At 42.3% G+C, this 21,645-nt stretch overlaps 1 protein-coding gene across 2 annotated transcripts in view; it reads left to right on the top strand.

The window, feature by feature from the left end:
• The window catches only part of LOC110522448 (1-phosphatidylinositol 4,5-bisphosphate phosphodiesterase beta-4), a 182,055-nt gene that overhangs the window by 24,740 nt on the left and 135,670 nt on the right, over nt 1-21,645 (top strand). The window lies entirely within an intron of this gene.

The raw sequence follows: 21,645 nt of genomic DNA on the forward strand, positions 1-21,645 counted from the left end.
AGGACCACCATTTGTGGAGTCACAGAATTTTTTTAACATGAAATATGTTGGCGGTCAAATTTAGTCCATTTTAGCAGTGAATGTATCAAATTAAAGGCCTTGAACTAGAAAACGACCGAAAATCGTCCGGGCCGATATTGGCCTTTTCTAGTCTATCGACTATCTCCCTTCTCTATCGGCTTTGCCGATAGTCCCTCTACATGGCAAAACTGCTGCTATGCCAGCCGCCACTTACCGCCTGAGCTACAAGCACTGCACAATGCAGAGGAATGTCTTGCTGGGAAAATCAACATCATTACCTAGCAGCAAGTTAGCTCATTCTTCGACAGAAAGGTGCAGTATTGAGAAACAGATGAATTGACACAATTACCAAAATCAAACTCCTGTTGCAAATATTAGTTTAGTTTAATTCACTAATAATAAGACGTTGTGTCGTCGTGCCCGGACATGCATGCAATAAGCAAGCTAGCTAGCTAGCTAAGCAGATAGCTCTGTGACCTGTTAGCAAAGATTATGATAATTAACCCTTTCATCTGTGGTGTTAGCTAGCAATATTAGCTACTCTGCTAGATAGCTGGCTAGATAAACATGGTGCTAAGATATCATATAGGAGCTAATAGCCAACATAGCTAGCTAACATTAGCTGGTTATTATTTTTAACATTAACAATTTTTGGCAATGAGCCATCTGACTTGCGGTGTAACAACAGAGTTTCTGTAAGGTTAGCTATTTACTGGTGTGGCTGCAGTCGTATCCGTAAATTGACAGTTGATAGTCGAATTACAGTTGAAGTCGGATGTTTACATACACATTAGCCAAATACATTTCAAATCAGTTTTTCACAATTCCTAAGACAGGGAATTTTTACAATGATTAAATGTCAGATCAGTTAGGATCACCACTTAATGTTAAGAATGTGAAATGTCAGAATAATAGTAGAGAGAATGCTTTATATCAGCTTTTATTTATTTCATCACGTTCCCAGTGGGTCAGAAGTTTACATACACTCAATTAGTATTTGGTAGCATTGCCTTTAAATTGTTTAACTTGGGTCTAATGTTTCGGGTAGCCTTCCACAAGCTTCCAACAATAAGTTGGGTGAATTTTGGCTCATTCCTCCTGACAGAGCTGGTGTAACTGAGTCAGTTTGGAGGCCTCCATGATCGCACATGTTTTTTCAGTTCTGCCCACACATGTTCTATAGGATTGAGGTCAGGGCTTTGTGATGGCACTCCAATACCTTGACCCTGTTGTCCTTAAGCCATTTTGCCACAACTTTGGAAGTATGCTTGAGGTCATTGTCCATTTGGACAATGTGACCAATCTTTAACTTTCTGATTGATGTCTTGAGATGTGCACCAGTCCCTCCTGCAGCAAAGCACCTCCACAACATGATGCTGCCTCCCCCGTGCTTCACGGTTGGTATGGTGTTCTTCGGCTTGCAAGCCTCCCCCTTTTTCCTCAAAACATAACGATGGTCATAATGGCCAAACAGTTCTATTTTTGTGGAGGTCTACAATTTTTTTTCTGAGGTCTTGGCTGATTTCTTTTGATTTTCCCATGACGTCAAGCAAAGAGGCACTGAGTGTGAAGGTGGGCCTTGAAATACATCCACAGGTACACCTCCAATTGATGATGTCTTTTAGCTTATTAGAAGCTTCTAAAGCCATGACATAATTTTGGGGAATTTTCCAAGCTGTTTAAAGGCACAGTCAACTTAGTGTATGTAAACTTCTGACCCACTGGAATTTTGATACAGTAAATTATAAGTTAAATAATTTAATTGTTGGAAAAATGACTTGTGTCATGCACAAAGTAGATGTCCTAACCTAGTTAGCTATCTCGCTAAGTGTTTAGCTTCTTTCAAAATCAAGCATTCGCTTGGTAACAGCAGAATCCCCTCCTGGATCAAGAGCCTTGCTGGCTAATATTCATGTTGCTCGTGCAGAAAACTTTGAGTAGCATTTTTGAGTTACTTGTATACTTGTATTGTTTAGGTCAGAAACTGTACAGAATATTTGCAATACACTCATTAGCATTTAGTTAGCGTTGTCTATGAGGATTCCTCATTACTTGTTAAGATTTTGTTAGCATTTTGTTATTAGTACTTTTTAAAGAAATACCTGCAGTCAACTTGTGCACTAGGTAATATATAAAGCAGATTGCGTTCTTCATTTCCCCAATTAGATAATTTTTCATTATGAGGCTTTTTCATTATGAAGATTTTTAATTATGAAGCTTTTTAATTATGAAGCTTACCGGGTTTGAGCCAGTCGTATGTTTGTTTACAAAGAAGCACAATGAGTACAATGGGAGCTTTGAGAGGTGAGTCCCTCCTGCAGCACAACTTAAGTGAGGCGATCAAGTTATACTTGTATGAAATTCACTTCTAATGTTTATATATATGTTTATATATTATAACTATTAAGTTAAGTATCTAAGATGTTCCAAATAAATTCTCTCCAGCTGGGTTTTGCTGGCTGGGTGGCAGGGTAGCCTAGTGGTTAGAGCGTTGGACTAGTAACCAGAAGTTTGCAAGTTCAAATCCCCTAGCTGACAAGGTACAAATCTCTAATTCTGCCCCTGAACAGGCAGTTAACCCACTGTTCCTAGGCCGTCATTGAAAATAAGAATTTGTTCTTAACTGACTTGCCTAGTTAAAAAAATTGCTAATGTTGCTCCACTAAAAGTTTTGCGATTATGCTGTGGTACTTAGAGGTAATTTGTGGGTTAGTACGGTACCCTGCGTCACCACTTTATTGCTCCAGACCACCACAAGGGTGGTGAGCACTGATTATGTTTTTGGGTCCTACTGTGGCTCTAACTGACAATGAATGGGTGACATAAACCTGAATAGAAACTGATAATTGTGTACGACTTCAGTATTACTTACTAAAACGATTGTCACACAAAACAAAATATTATTTTATTTTGTTAGGATTATTTTGCTCTTACCTTAGTACTGTAGCCCACTCCTGACCGGGCATGTTAGTTTTTCTTGGAATAGAAACAACATAAAATGAATTAATCAAATGTTTGGAATCAAATGTTTGGACACACCTACTCATTCCAGGGTTTTTCTTTATTTTTTACTATTTTCTACATTGTAGAATAATAGTGAAGATATCGCATCTATGACATAACACACATGTAATCAGTTAAGAACAAATTCTTATTTACAAGGACAACCTACTCCTTCCTTCCCATTGGGGAGTTGAACACCGGTCTCCTGCTTGCCTGCATTCTCTAGTACAGCCACTATTGAAGGTGTTACGCAGAGGGGAACAGGGAAACCCAAGAGCAGACTCAGATGAGGAGACTGCGATGAAGTAACCAAGGTATTTATTGAAACACAAGGGGAAGATGGAGTGCAGGCCAGGGGAAGATCGGGCGGGTTGCAGGAAACCAAGTGCTGAGGCTTGAGCGAGAGGGGTTGGGACAGGGTAAGCATGCATCCAAGGGAGCAGTAGAGTGAGGAATCCAGGACAGAGTAGCAGGATGACAAGATGTGGGACTGGAGACAGGGACCAGAGTCAGAGCAGGCAGAACTGTAGCGGAGAGGAAAACTGTCAGGCAAAGAAAACGGGAACAACGGGATAACAAGTCAAATCAAATTTATTTATATAGCCCTTCGTACATCAGCTGATATCTCAAAGTGCTGTACAGAAACCCAGCCTAAAACCACAAACAGCAAGCAATGCAGGTGTAGAAGCACGGTGGCTAGGAAAAACTCCCTAGAAAGGCCAAAACCTAGGAAGAAACCTAGAGAGGAACCAGGCTATGTGGGGTGGCCAGTCCTCTTCTGGCTGTGCCGGGTGGAGATTATAACAGAACATGGCCAAGATGTTCAAATGTTCATAAATGACCAGCATGGTCGAATAATAATAAGGCAGAACAGTTAAAACTGGAGCAGCAGCACGGCCAGGTGGACTGGGGACAGCAAGGAGTCATCATATCAGGTAGTCCTGGGGCATGGTCCTAGGGCTCAGAGAGAGAAAGAAAGAGAGAAAGACAGAATTAGAGAAAGCACACTTAAATTCACACAGGACACCGAATAGGACAGGAGAAGTACTCCAGATATAACAAACTGACCCTAGCCCCCCGACACATAAACTACTGCAGCATAAATACTGGAGGCTGAGACAGGAGGGGTCAGGAGACACTGTGGCCCCATCCGATGATACCCGCGGACAGGGCCAAACAGGAAGGATATAACCCCACCCACTTTGCCAAAGCACAGCCCCCACACCACTAGAGGGATATCTTCAACCACCAACTTACCATCCTGAGACAAGGCTGAGTATAGCCCACAAAGATCTCCACCATGGCACAACCCAAGGGGGGGTGCCAACCCAGACAGAAAGATCACATCAGTGACTCAACCCACTCAAGTGACGCACCCCTCCTAGGGACGGCATGAAAGAGCACCAGTAAGCCAGTGACTCAGCCCCTGTAATAGGGTTAGATGCAAAGAATCCCAGTGGAAAGAGGGAAACCGGCCAGGCAGAGACAGCAAGGGCGGTTCGTTGCTCCAGAGCCTTTCCGTTCACCTTCCCACTCCTGGGCCAGACTACACTCAATCATATGACCCACTGAAGAGATGAGTCTTCAGTAAAGACTTAAAGGTTGAGACCGAGTTTGCGTCTCTGACATGGGTAGGCAGACCGTTCCATAAAAATTGAGCTCTATAGGAGAAAGCCCTGCCTCCAGCTGTTTGCTTCGAAATTCTAGGGACAATTAGGAGGCCTGCGTCTTGTGACCGTAGCGTACGTGTTGGTATGTACAGCAGGACCAAATCAGAGAGATAGGTAGGAGCAAGCCCATGTAATGCTTTGTAGGTTAGCAGTAAAACCTTGAAATCAGCCCTTGCTTTGACAGGAAGCCAGTGTAGGGAGGCTAGCACTGGAGTAATATGATCAAATTTTTTGGTTCTAGTCAGGATTCTAGCAGCCGTATTTAGCACTAACTGAAGTTTATTTAGTGCTTTATCTGGGTAGCCGGAAAGTAGAGCATTGCAGTAGTCTAACCTAGAAGTGACAAAAGCATGGATTAATTTTTCTGCATCATTTTTGGACAGAACGTTTCTGATTTTTGCAATGTTACGTAGATGGAAAAAAGCTGTCCTTGAAATGGTCTTGATATGTTCGTCAAAAGAGAGATCAGGGTCCAGAGTAACGGCGAGGTCCTTCACAGTTTTATTTGAGACGACTGTACAACCATTAAGATTAATTGTCAGATTCAACAGAAGATCTCTTTGTTTCTTGGGACCTAGAACAAGCATATCTGTTTTGTCCGAATTTAAAAGTAGAACGTTTGCAGCCATCCACTTCCTTATGTCTGAAACACATGCTTCTAGCAAGGGCAATTTTGGGGCTTCACCATGTTTCATTGAAATGTACAGCTGTGTGTCATCCGCATAGCAGTGAAAGTTAACATTATGTTTTCGAATTACATCCCCAAGAGGTAAAATATATAGTGAAAACAATAGTGGTCCTAAAACGGAACCTTGAGGAACACCGAAATTTACAGTTTATTTGTCAGAGGACAAACCATTCACAGAGACAAACTGATATCTTTCCGACAGATAAGATCTAAACCAGGCCAGAACTTGTCCGTGTAGACCAATTTTGGTCAGGCTCTAGATAGTAACAAACGGCTAGAAACGTAGACTGACTGAGCAGAGATTATGATCTGGCAGTGTGGAATTGCCAGGACTGAGTATTTGTAGAGGTATTGATTAAGGAACAGGTTGCAGCTGGTGGGGATCTGCTCTGACTCCAGCACACCTGTTTCCGCCCACACAATCACACACAGAGCGAGAGGGAGAGAGCACTGGGGGAGTGGCGGCAGGTCAAGGAGACACATGATGAGCAGTAGAGGGCATGGCAGGAGCAGATGTAACAGAAGGCTATCAAATGCTTCTCAAAGATGCCCTCTGGTGGTCAAACTAGCACTAACTAGCATTAATGGTAAAAGTGGTTCACACTTAAATAACGTGCCATAGAATTCTGCGGCACCATGCAAGCTGCGCCGCAGTATGCTGCAACTTTTAAAGGACTAACCACTGTAGCTAAGTGGCTAAAGTTAGCTTGCAAGATCAAGCTTCTTGGTAACAGCAGCAGAGACAATACCCTCATTGATTAATATCCCTGCTCTCTAATATTTGTTGTGTGTGTTCTGCAAACAGTGTTTTGAGATGCATAACTCTTACATAACTTTTGAACTGGGTTGTCTGTCCTAGTAGTAAATTAGCATTTACTTGTTAGCATTCTGATAAGTGATGTTTTTGGGTCTTTTTTTTAACTTTTGAAAAAAAATTATGTGCCCCGTGTGTGCACTACCGGTAATACCGTGTATCCCGGGATGGCACAGGCACGGTATGGAAATCTGGATAGGGCCCAACTCTAGAGGGACCCTGAGACCCAAATCACTACTGGCAGGCCCCCAACAACAGATAGACCGGATCTTCACACGAAAGCAGTGCGGTAAGGGACGGAGTGAGAAGATCACAGTGCTGATTACAGACATGATTGTAGTTGATATGCAGCCATTATCAATGGTAGAGGATGTTGGCTTCAATGCCCCAATGGCATATCTAGAACCCGACTACAAGATGCCATGTCGGAAAACCGTGACAGCCCGGATGGAGAAATTGTACAATGATTGTTCTGCAGGTACGAAGCGCGAGCTCTCAAACACCCCATACGTGGCGTTAACAAAAGATTGTTGGACGTCTAGGAACACCAACACGCTGTCATACATTACTGCAACGAGCCATCACATTGATGAGAAGTGGGACATGTACTGACCACTTAGAACATGGAGGAGAGGCACACATCAGAGAACCTAAAAACAGCTTTAACTGTCATCATTGCTGAGAGGGTGGGGTACAGCAGGAAGGTGGGTAGTGATGACTGGCTGTCTGCTAGCGGTCATACGCAGGACTATCTGCATTGGGAATTCAATCGTCATTTTTCTTGTTGTTCAAATATATATATGTATATTTTTTTACATTTGTCACATTCCGTGTGTGTGTGTGTGTGTGTGTGTGTGTGTGTGTGTGTGTGTGTGTGTGTGTGTGTGTGTGTGCGTGTGTTTGTAGAAACTCCCTAGTGTGACAGGGGTCTCTATTAATACACTGTCGGTCTGAACACTGCTACCAGGAGACCAACTCGTGTGTGTGTGTGTGACGGACTCAGCCAATCAGTCCCTTCGGGTGGATGCGGTGGCTGCAGGGAGAGCTATTACAGGCCAACAGGTTACTATGGAGACCAGTGGCGTCATAGAGGAGCAACGTCTGTAGACGAGGCTTGTTTGTCAAGAAAGGTTTTTATCTCAGTTCCCTCCATTTCATTGTCCTCTCTCTTTATCTCTGTCTTTATCTCTCTTTTATCGCTCTCTTTTATCTCTCTCTCCGCATGTCTACCGCTCTATTATCCCTCTCTTTATATATGTCTCTTTTTATCTCTACTGTTTGCTCTCTCTTCTGTGAGACAAAATGTAAAAACAATACCTAGAAATGTAATAATAAAGGTTTTTTATTCAGGCAGTGTTTGCTGAAGTGGAGCTCACATTTGTATTAACATGTAGGTGATGTTTGTCATTCCTGTAGTTCTTATTAAATACAGTGTAGGTAATGGTGATCAGTATGGTAGCATTTGGCTGACATTAGTAAAAGACGCTGATACTTATGGTGCTTAAATTCCACTCACATTTAGCCACCAGTGGATCACCATTGATCACATACCAGATAACCACTAGGTTATCTGCCGAGAAATAAGGATCTGATCTATATAACAACTACTTTAGTTAGTTATGTGTATAACTACCATTTTATCTGTCTACAACATAATAAACCCACACAACACAGACACTAACCAGAAGCTTCGCTCGGGGTCAGTCTCCCCCTGTGGACAGCCCTCATTCTGGGGAAGCATTTAACCCCAGCCCCCCTGTCCCTATCTCCTCCTCTCCCCTTGCCTCACCCCTGTCCCCCCCCCCCCCCCATCTCTTCGTCTGTCTCGCCTTATGTCCATGTTTTAGTTCAGAAGCTGGAAAATATGCTGTATTCTCCTGGCTGGTAAGGATCAGCAAGGCACAAATGTCCTCTTTTATACCTACTTATTTGGACAGGGAGAATTCTGATGTTTCATGGAGTTTTCCCTGGAGCGAGAGAGCTCCCTCTCTCTCAATTCTCTCTCGCTGTCTTTCAAACAGACACACCTACACATCCTCTCTCTCTCTCTCTGAGGGGATCATGCTGAAACTGGAAGCAAAGGGGGAGAGAGAGGGAAGGGAGAGGGAGAGAAAAGGAATGGGACAGACCTGCAGCAGTCCGTAGCACATCTGTCTGTCTACTATTATTAGTCTGTCCAATAGCGTAGTCCACTAATGACTGCCATGGGGCAGCAGGGTAAGTATATCTAGGGGATAATGAAGTTCTCAGTTGGAATCCAGGCTGGACCCAGCCTTCACTGTTTCTACTGGGGTTGGGAGGTCAATTGCCCATTGTGTGTGTGTGTGTGCGTGCGTGTGTGTGTGTGTGTGTGTGTCTTTGTGCGTGCGTGTGTGTCTTCGTGCGTGCGTGCACTTGTTCTGTGGGATTTTGACCATGTTTGGGCAGGCCTGGTTGAGGAGAACCCAGAGATGAGAATGTGTGTGTGTGTGTGTGTGTGTGTGTGTGTGTGTGTGTGTGTGTGTGTGTGTACCGGCATGAGCTGAACTCTAGCTCTCCTTATCTGGTCTAAATGAAAGACAGAACATTTCCGCTACATGACACACACACAGCTCAGAATGATGCAACAGGGTAACATGGAAACAAAGTTACATGGAAACAAAGTTACATGGAAACAAAGTTACATGGAAACAAAGTTACATGGAAACAAAGTTACATCGAAACAAAGTTACATGGAAACAAAGTTGCATCAAAGCAAAGTTACATTATACCATGGTAACAACATTCTAACAATAGGCCAACTACGTATTTTCATAATTCAGACTACATATCTCATGATGCTTCCCACTGTCCCTCTATAATATGAGGACCACTGGGGAGTGAAGCTCCCAAATGGAGACATCCTCTCATGCAGTTGCACCTCTACTCATTTACATTTGAGTAATTTAGCAGACGCATTTCTCCAACTAGAGCAACTAGGGTTGAGTGCCTTTCCAGCGACCTTTCGGTTACTGGCCCAACGCTCTTAACCACCGGGCTACCTGCCGCCCACTCTGGACTGTTACTCTAGTCCAGTGCTTCTCAATGATTTTCTGTTACACCCCCCCCCCCCCCCCCCCCCTAGGAAGAAGTTAACATTTCGCGCCCCACAACTCTCTGCTGCGTCTGTAAATAGTATCATTTGTCTATAAAATGGTTATAAGTACACCTCTGCATAACATTGTATCCTTATTAACATTAAAGAAAACAAAACAAGAAAAAAGAAAGAAATATAGATCAACTTACAACAAAGAATAACTTTATTAACATTGTTTTTAGTCTGGAACAGAAAAGACTTCAAGTGCATCAATTTTCCTGAAATTAAAAGGAAAATTCAAACTTATTTAAACTGTAAACATTTTTGATACTGAAAAATATAATTAAATATAATCAATAAATAATAATACATTCAAATTGATCAGCAACATTAACTCAGGAGCACAATATGTGACACACTTTGACCTATAAAACAAAAATGAATAAAACAATTTGTGCCTATTTTTTTAAATCAAAATGAGGAAGTCAGGATTAATAGCTTACAATGAGCACATTTTGCAGAGCACAGCTTTTCGAAGCATGATACTGCAACTCTCAGCTCCTGCTCAATGTTTAGCTGGGACCTGTACTTGGTCTTCAGTGCTACAACAGCAGAGAAGGCAGTCTCACAAAGATAAGATGTTGCAAAAGGAATAAGAATGCCCATGGCCCTCTGCCCTAAGAGTGGATACTGCCTCTCTACACTCAGCCAGAATTCACTCAGTATCTGTGATGTGAACCTCGGTCTCAATGTGGAGTATGACGTCATATCAATGAACTGGTCCTCCTCTGCAGAGCTGAAACCAGTTGGAGCTGGTGCGTTGAAAGGATCTCTCACCCAGTCATATTGGGAACTGTTTTCAGGGAAGTACTTTTTAAAGAATCCCATCAGTGATGAAATATGCTCCTTAATATATGGAATCACTGAGGTGGCATCATAGTCAGTAGTGTCAACAAATTCATGCAGGTTCTCGAATGAATCAGTATTTCCTTCATCAAGTCGCCTGCCCCACATTGCAAGCTTTTGAGTGAAAGAGCTGATCTTGTCTGTGACCTGAGGGAGGTGTTTATCTTTCCCTTGACGCTGTAGATTTAGTTCATTTAGCTTTCCAAATATGTCACTCAGGTAGGCCAGTTTTGCCAGGAAGTTCTCATCACAACATTTTTCTGCGAGGTCATACTTGTGCTCCTGCTCCGAAAACATTCTTCTTTGCTCTCTGAGCTCAAAAACTCAGGACAAGACTTTTCCTCAACAGCCACCGTGCTTCACTGTGAAACAGCACAGCTTGATGTTCAGCTCCCATCTCCTCACAGATAGCAGAGAAGACTCTTGTTTTTAGTGGCCTGGTCTTTATAAAATTGACTACACCTACAATGTCAGTCATAACCTCACTTAATTCAGAGGAAAGGTGCCTTGATGCCAGTGCTTCTCTGTGTATAACACAGTGTGTCCACTCAGCATTAGGTGAGGCCTCCTTGATGAGTGCCCAAAGTCCTTTTGCCATCCCTGCCATGGTCTGTGCACCATCACTGCAAACACCAATGCAGTTCTCCCACTTTAACCCATTCTCAGTCAGGAAGCAGTCCAGCATTTTGAATAGCTCTTCAGCTGTGGCTCTGTCTCTGACATATTTACAAAACAGTAGATCCTCCCACAGGGAGTTTGTCATGTCAAAACGTACATAAGAGATAAACAAACAGTCTTTGTTGCTGTCAGTTGCTTCATTGAACTGTAAGGCAAAACGTTTGTCTTTGAGTTTATCTACCAGCTGTTCTTTAAGATCATTAGCAATGTCATGTATACGAGCATTTGGATGATCCAGAAGAAGATTGGGAGAATGTCATATGGTCAGATGAAACCAAAATATAATTTTTTGGTAAAAACTCAACTCGTCTTGTTTGGAGGACAAAGAATGCTGAGTTGCATCCAAAGAATACCATACCTACTGTGAAGCATGTTTTTCTGCAAAGGGACCAGGACGACTGATCCGTGTAAAGGAAAGAATGAATGGGGCCATGTATCGTGAGATTTTGAGTGAAAACCTCCTTCCATTAGCAAGGGCATTGAAGATGAAACTTGGCTGGGTCTTTCAGCATGACAATGATCCAAAACACACCGCCCGGGCAACGAAGGAGTGGCTTCGTAAGAAGCATTTCAAGGTCCTGGAGTGGCCTAGCCAGTCTCCAGATCTCAACCCCATAAAAAATCTTTGAATGGAGTTGAAAGTCCCTGTTGCCCAGCAACAGCCCCAAAACATCACTGCTTTAGAGGAGATCTGCATGGAGGAATGGGCCAAAATACCAGCAACAGTGTGTGAAAACCTTGTGAAGACTTACAGAAAACGTTTGACCTCTGTCATTGCCAACAAAGGGTATATAACAAAGTATTGAGATAAACTTTTGATATTGACCAAATACTTATTTTCCACCATAATTTGCAAATAAATTCATTAATAATCCTACAATGTGATTTTCTGGATTTTTTTTCTCATTTTGTCTGTCATAGTCGAAGTGTACCTATGATGAAAATTACAGGCCTCTCTCATCTTTTTAAGTGGGAGAACTTGCACAATTGGTGGCTGACTAAATACTTTTTTGCCCCACTGTATATAGATACAGAGAGAGAGGGAGGAGGCAGGGAGATGTGAAGGTAATGTCCGCAGTCTTTATGAGTTCATCTGCTTCCTTTGTCTCCTGAGTCTACTGTCAGGTAACCTGTGTGTCTGATTCAGCAGCAGTATGGTCACAATGGTCAGCGTGTGCGACGTAGTTTCCATCACAAAATGATTGAATCAAACTGCGTGATACTTAGCTACACTATATAAGGAAAAGGTTGAAATGCTAAAGGCGCCCACATACTAGGTTGGGTTTGCTTCTAGCAGAACTCGTCTATGAGAAGCAAACGTCTGTGCATCACATACTGCCTTAAAAGAACTTGGCTTGAAAAACAACAATATTACTGTTTGTCCGTCTTGAGACGCTTCAGCATCAACATAACCGGTATACACTTCCTCAAAATAGTCAGAAGGAATCTAAGATAAATCAAGAAATCATTAATTTTGACATCTAACTAGGATGTTTGTTGCAGTATTTCTCAAGTGAAGAAATGTGCATGAAAACTAGTCATTTCTGGTTGAATAACAACAAACACTTCATTGAAGAATCCCGTCCATAGTTCCCATTCCTACTAGGAGTAGTACTGTTGACCCATCACCGACGAAGGGGTGTAGACTTCGGCTACCGAACTTCGACATGCCTCAAGAAAATAAAAAGCATGCGCAAACAGCCAGAAAAAAAACCAGCCGAACACAAAAACAAACAAAAACAACAACATGTTGTCATAATTATATGCGCAAACTGTTTTGACTGGGAAACATGCGACAGGCTTAAGACTGAAGAAGTGATACATTTCTTGCTCCTATCGTTTCTAAATGTAATATCTGTCCTACTGTGGCCTCTGTATCTTCTCTAGATAGAATGGGCCTTGTGTAAAGCCGATCATATTAGCTCTGTATCATAGTCCTGTACTACACTAGCTCCTTTCTCCAGTCCCCTGTAAGCCAGAGCTCTGAAGGGGATCCTCTCTCACACACACACACACACACACAGAGAGAGAGAGCCCAGAGAGGGAGAGCCTGAGGGATCAGAGAAACCTCAGATGACACTCAGACACACAGAAGAGAGGAGCTGAAATGTGGAGTAATTGATGTGAGCTACATTTTAACAGCTCATCTCTTCCTCCTCCCACTCTTCTCATCTCCTCTTCTCCACTCCTCCTTCTTTCTCCTCCTCTCCCTCTCCTCCCTGCTCTTCTGTTTGACTTGCATAAGCATCAAAAGCAGGCCTACCATAGCTCATCTGACCTGTTTCTCTCTATATGCCACATGGATCTTAGGTCACCCAGACATTGACCTAAGTTCAAATTCGGTTTGCTAGGGCCTTGGGGATGGCGGATGGGCCACGTGGGTCACATGTTCAAACCCAGTGGTAGGCAATCTATTTTATTTTGTAGTTTTAACCCTATCCCAAACATTAACCCTTACCTTAACCATTCATAACCCTATCCCAAACCTTAACCCTTATGTTAACCATTCATAACCCTATCCCACACCTTAACCCTTACCTTAACCATTCATAACCCTATCCCACACCTTAACCCTTACCTTAACCATTCATAACCATATCCCAAACCTTAACCCTTACCTTAACCATTCATAACCCTACCCCAAACCTTAACCCTTACCTTAACCATTCATAACCCTATCCCAAACCTTAACCATTCATAACCCTATCCCAAACCTTAACCCTTATGTTAACCATTCATAACCCTATCTCACACCTTAACCCTTACCTTAACCATTCAGAGTGAATGCCTAAACTTAACCTTCTAAATGTGATATTTATGGACAAACTTCTGATTCTAAATTGAGACTGTGATAGTTTGTGCAGTGAAGGTTAGGATTTGATCCTAAATCTGTGCCTAGGTGTCTTACAGAACAGGTTGGATTGGTCTCAATAACGTTAAGGGGCACGAGTTAAACACAAGCACACTAGTTAAACACAAACACTCCATCTACACACACACACACACACACACACACACACACACACACACACACAGATCCTATAGATAAAGTGTGTGTTTACTCTTCTTAATTGCACTCTCTTGTATACTCTTTTGTTAAGTGGCTAAACGACATACAGAACCGGATGCCACACACACACACGTTGGTACTGAGACATTGATTTTGTGGTTATTTCTGTTGATTGCACAGACAATCAGTTGTTATTGGAGCCATAAAACTAGTGTATCACACTGCAAGCCTCTCTCCCGTTGTTTCCTGCTGAATTAATGGCCACTTACGGCCTAAGTAAACACTGACACTTTATGGTAACATCTTTCCTGATTTCCAGGGATATTGTTATGATACAGTAGGCAAACATTAACCCTAGCCATAATGTGATTCTGTCTGATCTTATTTATTATAATGTATTTTATATACTGTAGCCCCTGTACACTCCACCTATTAGTCTACTCCGTCTATTAGTCTACTCCACCTGTTAGTCTACTCCACCTATTAGTCTACTCCACCTGTTAGTCTACTCCACCTGTTAGTCTACTCCACCTGTTAGTCTACTCCACCTGTTAGTCTAATCCACCTATTAGTCTACTCCACCTGTTAGTCTACTCCACCTATTAGTCTACTCCACCTATTAGTCTAATCCACCTATTAGTCTACTCCACCTGTTAGTCCACTCCACCTATTAGTCTAATCCACCTATTAGTCTACTCCACCTATTAGTCTAATCCACCTATTAGTCTAATCCACCTGTTAGTCTACTCCACCTATTAGTCTACTCTGTCTATTAGTCTACTCCACCAATTAGTCTACTCCACCTATTAGTCTACTCCACCTGTTAGTCTACTCCACCTATTAGCCTACTCCATCTATTAGTCCACTCCACCTGTTAGTCTACTCAAATTTCAAATTTATTTTATATAGCCCTTCGTACATCAGCTGATATCTCAAAGTGCTGTACAGAAACCCAGCCTAAAACCCCAAACAGCAAGCAATGCAGGTGAAGAAGCACGGTGGCTAGGAAAAACTCCCTAGAAAGGCCAAAACCTAGGAAGAAACCTAGAGAGGAACCAGGCTATGTGGGGTGGCCAGTCCTCTTCTGGCTGTGCCGGGTGGAGATTATAACAAAACATGGTCAAGATGTTCAAATGTTCATAAATGACCAGCATGGTCGAATAATAATAAGGCAGAATAGTTGAAACTGGAGCAGCAGCACAGTCAGGTGGACTGGGGACAGCAAAGAGTCATCATGTCAGGTATTCCTGGGGCATGGTCCTAGGGCTCTGGTCCTCCGAGAGAGAGAAAGAAAGAGAGAATTAGAGAGAGCATATGTGGGATGGCCAGTCCTCTTCTGGCTGTGCCGGGTGGAGATTATAACAGAACATGGCCAAGATGTTCAAATGTTCATAAATGATCAGCATGGTTGAATAATAATAAGGCAGAACAGTTGAAACTGGAGCAGCAGCACAGCCAGGTGGACTGGGGACAGCAAGGAGTCATCATGTCAGGTAGTCCTGGGGCATGGTCCTAGGGCTCAGGTCCTCCGAGAGAGAGAAAGAGAGAAGGAGAGAATTAGAGAACGCACACTTAGATTCACACAGGACACCGAATAGGACAGGAGAAGTACTCCAGATATAACAAACTGACCCTAGCCCCCCGACACATAAACTACTGCAGCATAAATACTGGAGGCTGAGACAGGAGGGGTCAGGAGACACTGTGGCCCACTCCGAGGACACCCCCGGACAGGGCCAAACAGGAAGGATATAACCCCACCCACTTTGCCAAAGCACAGCCCCCACACCACTAGAGGGATATCTTCAACCACCAACATACCATCCTGAGACAAGGCTGAGTATAGCCCACAAAGACCTCCGCCACGGCACAACTTAAGGGGGGGGGGGGGGGGGGGGGGGGGCGCCAACCCAGACAGGATGACCACATCAGTGACTCAACCCACTCAGGTGACGCACCCCCTCCAGGGACGGCATGAGAGAGCCCCAGTAAAGCCAGTGACTCAGCCCCTGTAATAGGGTTAGAGGCAGAGAATCCCAGTGGAAAGAGGGGAACCGGCCAGGCAGAGACAGCAAGGGTGGTTCGTTGCTCCAGAGCCTTTCCGTTCACCCTCCCACTCCTGGGCCAGACTACACTCAATCATATGACCCACTGAAGAGATGAGTCTTCAGTAGAGACTTAAAGGTTGAGACCGAGTTTGCGTCTCTGACATGGGTAGGCAGACCGTCTACTCCACCTGTTAGTCTACTCCACCTATTAGCCTACTCCATCTATTAGTCCACTCCACCTGTTAGTCTACTCCACCTGTTAGTCTACTCCACCTATTAGTCCACTCCACCTATTAGTTTACCCCACCTATTAGTCTACTCCATCAAGTAGTCCACTCCATCTATTAGTCTACTCCACCTATTAGTCTACTCCATCAAGCATTCCACTCCATCTATTAGTCTACTCCATCAAGCGGTCCACTCCATCTATTAGTCCACTCCGCCTATTAGTTTACTCCACCTATTAGTTTACTCCATCTAGTAGTCCACTCCATCTATTAGTTTACTCCACCTATTAGTCCACTCCATCTATTAGTTTACTCCACCTATTAGTCCACTCCATCTATTAGTTTACTCCGCCTATTAGTCCACTCCATCTATTAGTTTACTCCACCTATTAGTCTAATCCACCTATTAGTCTAATCCACCTGTTAGTCTACTCCACCTATTAGTCTACTCTGTCTATTAGTCTACTCCACCAATTAGTCTACTCCACCTATTAGTCTACTCCACCTGTTAGTCTACTCCACCTATTAGCCTACTCCATCTATTAGTCCACTCCACCTGTTAGTCTACTCCACCTGTTAGTCTACTCCACCTATTAGCCTACTCCATCTATTAGTCCACTCCACCTGTTAGTCTACTCCACCTGTTAGTCTACTCCACCTATTAGTCTACTCCACCTATTAGTCCACTCCACCTATTAGTTTACCCCACCTATTAGTCTACTCCATCAAGTAGTCCACTCCATCTATTAGTCTACTCCACCTATTAGTCTACTCCATCAAGCATTCCACTCCATCTATTAGTCTACTCCATCAAGCGGTCCACTCCATCTATTAGTCCACTCCGCCTATTAGTTTACTCCACCTATTAGTTTACTCCATCTATTAGTCCACTCCATCTATTAGTATACTCCATCTATTAGTTTACTCCACCTATTAGTCCACTCCATCTATTAGTTTACTCCACCTATTAGTCCACTCCATCTATTAGTTTACTCCACCTATTAGTCCACTCCATCTATTAGTTTACTCCGCCTATTAGTCCACTCCATCTATTAGTTTACTCCACCTATTAGTCCACTCCATCTATTAGTCTACTCCACCTATTAGTCCACTCCATCTATTAGTCTACTCCACCTATTAGTCTACTCCATCTATTAGTCTACTCCACCTGTTAGTCTACTCCACCTATTAGCCTATTCCATCTATTAATCCACTCCATCTATCAGTCCACTCCATCTATTAGTCTACTCCATCTATTAGTCTACTCCACCTATTAGTCTACTCCACCTGTTAGTCCACTCCACCTATTACTCTACTCCACCTATTAGTCCACTCCACCTATTAGTCTACTCCATCTATTAGTCTACTCCATCTATTAGTCAACTCCACCTATTAGCCTACTCCATCTATTAGTCCACTCCACCTATTAGTTTACTCCATCTATTAGTCTACTCGATCAAGTAGTCCACTACATCTATTAGTCCGCTCCATCTATTAGTCTACTCCACCTTTTAGCCTACTCCATCTATTAGTCCACTCCACCTATTAGTTTACTCCATCTATTAGTCTACTCGATCAAGTAGTCCACTACATCTATTAGTATACTCCATCTATTAGTCTACTCCACCTTTTAGCCTACTCCATCTATTAGTCCACTCCACCTATGAGTCTACTCCACCTATTAGTCTCCTCCATCTAACAGTCCGCTCCACCTTTTAGTCTCCTCCATCTATCAGTCCGCTCCATCTATCAGTCCACTCCATCTATCAGTCTACTCCATCTATCAGTCCACTCCATCTATCAGTCCACTCCATCTATCAGTCCGCTCCATCTATCAGTCCACTCCATCTATTAGTCCACTCCACCTATTAGTCTACTCCATCTATCAGTCCACTCCATCTATTAGTCCACTCCACCTATTAGTCTACTCCATCTATTAGTCCGCTCCATCTATCAGTCCACTCCATCTATCAGTCCACTCCATCTAATAATCCTCTCTAGGGTTGCACATTTTGGAGAATATTCAGAGGTGGACACTTTCCGTGGGAATTAATGGAAATATATGCTAATTGTTATTAGTACCATTGAAATGTAGATGTTTTTTGCATTGGATATATTTACCATATCATATGGAGACAAACATAAACATTTTACCTTATCATAAGTAGACATAATTGCAAATGATTACAACCTTCCAAAATAAAAATAAATAAAACAATTGTTACGAATTTAACTTTAATTAAACGAGTTGACTCTTTACGTGGGATGATTTCACTGAACAACAAAATAAATGGTATGTTGAATGATCCCCAATGATCCATCGCATCTCTCAATAACGTTTTTAACTGTAAAATGATAGTCTAGAAACTAAAGCTTTGGTTGTCTTCCTCTCAGGCTTCCATGTCTTCTCCCTGGACCTCCTCAATGTCGTCCTCTTGAACATCAGACTCTGAGTCCTCATCTTCACTGTCACTTTCCAACTTTGTTGAGGATTACTCGTTGTCAGGCTCAAAAACCTCAAATTTGCCCGGATGGCCACCAATTTTTCAACCCTTGTATTGGTCAGCCTGTTGCGTGCTTTGGTGTGTATGTTACCAAACAAGGACCAGTTGCGCTCTAAGGCGGCTGATGTTGGTGGGATTTAGAGGATGATGGAGGCAACAGGGGAACGCAGTCAGCAGACTGTGATATGGCCATTTCTTGGAAAGACTCCTTCCCCTCCAGGAGACTGTCAAACATGATGACAACACCATCCCAACTATTAGTCCACTCCGTCTATCAGTCCACTCCATCTATGACTCCACTCCATTTAAAAGTCCACACCATCCATATCCTCATTTTAAATGACTTCTCTATATCACATTCATAATGCTTCTAAAATAGAAATATTATTGATTTATTTGATAGGAACTATTTAATTATGAAGAGTTTGTTGAAGCTTGACACATTATAGGCAGTATGTTCTTCTGTAGTAGCAAGGTTGTTCTGCCCCAATAGAACCCTAGCATGAGTTGAGATTGCCTGTGTGTGTAAACAGAACACACCCTTTAAAGTGTACAATCTCCGGCATGGGTAACCGCTAACCAGGATACACACACGCCATTCACAGCAACAACCTGGGGAATAGTTACAGGGGAGAGGGATGAAAGAGCCAATTGTAAGCTGGGGATGATATGAGGGACAGCTTGGGAATTTAGCCAGGACACCAGGGTTAACATCCATACTATTACAATAAGTTGCATGGGATCTTTAATGACCTCAGAGAGTCAGGACACCCATTTAACGTCATCCGAAAGACAGCACCCTACACAGGGCAGTATCACGGCCCTGGTATAATACACCATTGTATCGGCTACACCATACTGTACACATGTCAGAGTATGCCTGCCATGACAACAATGATGCTAGATTAGAACACATCTCTCAGGCCAGATCTCAGGGGAACAGTGAGGGAACAGCGGGGGAGACAGGAGGGAGCGTGACCCAGGAGCCAACACTAAGGTCAGATCAGGGAGGTGTGTGTGTGTGTAGCCTGGGGAGAGATTCTAAGTCACATCTGTGAAGAACATTGTGCATTGTGTGTGTGCACTAGAGGTTTTCACGGGTTCAAAAAGTTGGAGCCGTTACGAAATGGATCTGGGACTTTCCCACCCAGTCCCGATATACATACATACATTTTTTTAAATATAGAGAACGGACCCGAGGACAACTAGACCCATTCCGTATAGACCTGGTCAGATCCAGACCCGATCCGAGTGAGCAGAAAAGTAATTTTATAAGCTACTGTATTAACCGAGCTGATAAAGCGAGAGAGGAAGGCGAAAGGTGCCGCTCTAGTAGGCGGGGAAGGGCCGTACTGCGAGAGAGTGACACAGGGAGGAAGGAGAGACGAGAGATAGCAACCAACCAAGCCGACTCGCGCTATAGTAGACTAATAGCTGACACAGCTAGGTTATTTAGAATCAAATATTTTTTGTTTGTTTTGGATTTCACCTTTATTTAACCAGGAAGGCCAGTTGAGAACACCTTTATTTAACCAGGAAGGCCAGTTGAGAACAAGTTCTCATTTACAACTGCGACCTGGCCAAGATAGAGCAAAGTAGTGCGACAAAAACAGCACAGAGTTACACGGGGGATAAACAAACGTACAGTCAATAACACAATAGAAAAGTCTATATACAGTGTGTAGAAATGTAGTAAGATAAGGGAGGTAAGGCATTATAACACAGTGATTCTTGGTAGTCTTAAACAAATCTACTTTGAAACTAAAGTATACGCATCACACACATGGTTATGGTCTTAAAGAAAGTAGACACCTGCACCATGTATTTCATTTTGAGTGTGCTTCCCTATATTACACTTTATATACATCAGCGGTTTCTTTTAAATAATCATTAACATTCCACCCATGAGGCCAATAGAGGGTGATTTGGTCAATTGACTGCAGGAAAGGGATACCTTTTAATTCCGTCATTTTAATTCCTTTTTCCGTTGCTTAGATATCTCCTAACTTTTTCCATTGATTAGATATCTCCTAACTTTTTCCATTGATTAGATATCTCCTAACTTTTTCCATTGATTAGATATCTCCTAACTTTTTCCATTGATTAGATATCTCCTAACTTTTTCCGTTCATTAGATATCTCCTAACTTTTTCCATTGATTAGATATCTCCTAACTTTTTCTGTTGATTAGATATCTCCTAACTTTTCCCATTGATTAGATATCTCCTAACTTTTTCCATTGATTAGATATCTCCTAACTTTTTCCATTGATTAGATATCTCCTAACTTTTTCCGTTCATTAGATATCTCCTAACTTTTTCCATTGATTAGATATCTCCTAACTTTTTCTGTTGATTAGATATCTCCTAACTTTTTCCATTGATTAGATATCTCCTAACTTTTTCCATTGATTAGATATCTCCTAACTTTTTCCATTGATTAGATATCTCCTAACTTTTTCCATTGATTAGATATCTCCTAACTTTTTCCGTTCATTAGATATCTCCTAACTTTTTCCATTGATTAGATATCTCCTAACTTTTTCTGTTGATTAGATATCTCCTAACTTTTTCCATTGATTAGATATCTCCTAACGTTTTCCGTTCATTAGATATCTCCTAACTTTTTCCATTGATTAGATATCTCCTAACTTTTTCCGTTCATTAGATATCTCCTAACTTTTTCCATTGATTAGATATCTCCTAACTTTTTCCATTGATTAGATATCTCCTAACTTTTTCCATTGATTAGATATCTTCTAACTTTTTCCGTTCATTAGATATCTCCTAACTTTTTCCATTGATTAGATATCTCCTAACTTTTTCCATTGATTAGATATCTCCTAACTTTTTCTGTTGATTAGATATCTCCTAACTTTTTCCGTTCATTAGATATCTCCTAACTTTTTCCATTGATTAGATATCTCCTAACTTTTTCCATTGATTAGATATCTCCTAACTTTTTCCATTGATTAGATATCTCCTAACTTTTTCCATTGATTAGATATCTCCTAACTTTTTC

The sequence above is a fragment of the Oncorhynchus mykiss genome, chromosome 4, assembly GCF_013265735.2.
Source record: "Oncorhynchus mykiss isolate Arlee chromosome 4, USDA_OmykA_1.1, whole genome shotgun sequence".
In the NCBI taxonomy this organism is placed as follows: domain Eukaryota; kingdom Metazoa; phylum Chordata; class Actinopteri; order Salmoniformes; family Salmonidae; genus Oncorhynchus; species Oncorhynchus mykiss.